The 2,500-nt window shown below is 53.3% G+C and overlaps 1 protein-coding gene across 3 annotated transcripts in view; it reads left to right on the top strand.

Moving 5' to 3' along the window:
• Positions 1 to 2,414: 2,414 nt before the first annotated feature.
• Positions 2,415 to 2,500, top strand: part of LOC143276676 (uncharacterized) — a 138,335-nt gene continuing 138,249 nt past the window's right edge. For 2 of the 3 annotated variants that reach the window (XM_076581306.1, XM_076581307.1), the window contains exon 1: positions 2,415 to 2,500. This exon is cut by the window's right edge and continues 188 nt beyond it. The gene's annotated coding sequence lies outside the window, so the exon portion shown is untranslated. The other variant, XM_076581308.1, reaches the window with a different exon arrangement.

Below are 2,500 nucleotides of genomic sequence, written 5' to 3'. Positions count from 1 at the left end.
CTTGAGTGCATGCTTACATATTTGTGTACCTATGAAAGTGGATTTCGTTTTACGTAATTTCGCCAGAGGACAACACTCTCGTTGCCATGGGTTCTTTTTCAGTGCGCCAAGTGCGTGCTGCACACGGGACCTCGGTTTATCGTCTCATCCGAAAGACTAGACGCTCAGTTTGATTTTCCAGTCAAACTTAGGAGAAAGGGCGAGAGCGGGATTCGAACCCACACCCTCACGGACTCTCTGTATTGGCAGCTGAGCGTCTTAACCATTCTGCCACCTTCCTCCTCCGTCACTCCTCTTCCACTCATTCAAATTTCTGGTTGTGTACACGCACATGTAGCAGAAATCTGTGCTCCCCTTCCCAAACCCCTCCCCTCCCCTCCCTCTCCCCAAGCCTCCCCCCCCCTCACCCCCCACCCCCCACCCCCACCCCCATCCCTCCCTACGCCCCTTCCCCAGTACAGCGCTCTTTTAGAATCGGAACTCTTAGCCGACACTTTTTTTTTTTTTTTTTTAAAGCTCCAAGACAAAAGTGCCAACGATGCTGAAACTGAAACTGAACTGAATAAAGAATGGAAGTATATAGGGACTCATGTAAGAGAGAGAGAGAGAGAGAGAGAGGGGTGTGGGGTGGGGGGGATGGGGCGATGTGGGGGACGGCGGGAGAGGGGGGGTGTGGGGGGGGCAGGGGGGGGAGAGTGGGATGGGGAGGGGAGGGGAAGGGGGTTTAGAGAGGGGTGGGCCGAAAAATTCGGACGTGACCCCCACCCCCCCCCACCCCCATCTCGACACCCTACCCCTATCCTCCACCTCCACCCCCCCTTCTTACCCTCCTCCCAGCTAACCACAAAAAAAAAAGAAAAAAAAAGAAGAAGAAAAAGTAAAAAGTGCTGAGTGTGTGATTTTTTACCACGCCACACCAACCAGACGGTAACTAAGACGGGCGCCCTCTTGGGAACCAGAGAGGGAGGGTGGGGTGTGAGGGAGGAAGGTGTGGTGTGTGTGTGTGTGTGTGTGTGTGTCGTGTGGATATGGGTGTGGGTTTGGGTGTGTGTGCAGGAAGGCGAGATGGAATTACAACAGGGGCAAAAGAGCTGTGGTGGGGGGGTGGGGGGGGGGGGGGGGGAGGGGAGGGGGGGGGGGGAGGTTGGTGCTTTGTGGGAGGGGTGGTGGTGGTGGTGGTGGGGGATGGTATTGGTGGTAAGGGTATAAGGAGTGGAGTGGAACCGTCAAATAGAAAAGGTCTTTTAGGAACTGTGCTTTGTTATGTGTAATATTCGAGAGGAAATACCACCATATGCACGTTCTTTCCTTAGTTCTTCCTCCTCTTCCTCTCTCTCTCTTTTTTTTTTTTTCCCCCCTTTTTTCTTCTTCTTCTTTTAACTAGTCCAGCAGTCAAACAAAAGATGTAATGTGGAGTTGTTGTCATTGTATGCTGGAAATACTAACCGCTCCTCTCTTTTTCCTCTTGAATAATGCCTAAAAACTTTTGCCGCCATTTCTCGCTGTAAACTGCAAAGAACTCTTTGTCAGTGCCGCGTTGTTCCCGCGCGCTCACTGATTTGCATAAATAAACTCGTCAATCACGGCGGCCAGACATTTTTTGCAATAAGCCCCGCCCACGTTCACTCAAACCTAGACTTGCAACGTAACGCCCGCCCTCAATTTCTTTTTGACTGACGCTGTCGTTTCCGTCTGGACCCGAACCTCCTCCGTAACACGTTCTTTGATTGGACGAACTTGAAAAATGCTGTGCCCTCCCACCCCTCCCCCTCCCACCACCCCAAAGAGGAGGAGGGGGAGGGGGTGTGGTGAGATGGGGTGTGGGGGTGGAGAGGATGGGGGAATGGAACGAAGGGAGTGGGGGGGGGGGGGGGGGGGGGGGGAGGACGGAGGGAAGACGTTTGCAGCAGCAGCAGAAGCAGAAGCAGCAGCAAGACAACTGCTACAAGACGTACAAGCCAGAAGTAAAGCTGTTCAACTGGAGTAGTTGGGGCCCAAACCCCGCGAGCAAAAGTTTTGACTGGAGCAACTTCTTGTAGACTCGCTCGCTGGCTCGCTGCGCGCAGCAAAACACACACACACACACACACACACACACACACACACACACACGCTCTCTCTCTCTCTCTCTCTCTCTCCCTCACTCTCTCTCTCTGTCTCTCTCTCACACACACATACACTCACAGACACACGCACACCATCCTACCTTATTCCAGAAAACCCCACGTCAGCTTGTAGCTCGCTCGCTGGCTCGCTGCGCACAGCAACACACACACACACACACACATACACGCACACACGCCCTCTCTCTCTTTCTCTCTCTCTCTCACTCACTCACACACACACACACACACATGCACTCACAGACACACGCACACCATCCTACCTTATTCCAGAAAACCCCACGTCAGCAACAACACGGCAGCAGCAGCAGGAGCAGTGTTTCCTCCCTTACTCACTTCACTGCTGGCCCGGAAGTCAGCGTTGTTGCACAGAAGAT

The sequence above is a fragment of the Babylonia areolata genome, chromosome 32 (assembly GCF_041734735.1).
Source record: "Babylonia areolata isolate BAREFJ2019XMU chromosome 32, ASM4173473v1, whole genome shotgun sequence".
Lineage (NCBI taxonomy): Eukaryota > Metazoa > Mollusca > Gastropoda > Neogastropoda > Buccinidae > Babylonia > Babylonia areolata.
The sequence above is the reverse complement of the archived record's forward strand: the minus strand, read 5'-3'. Positions and strand labels throughout refer to the sequence as shown.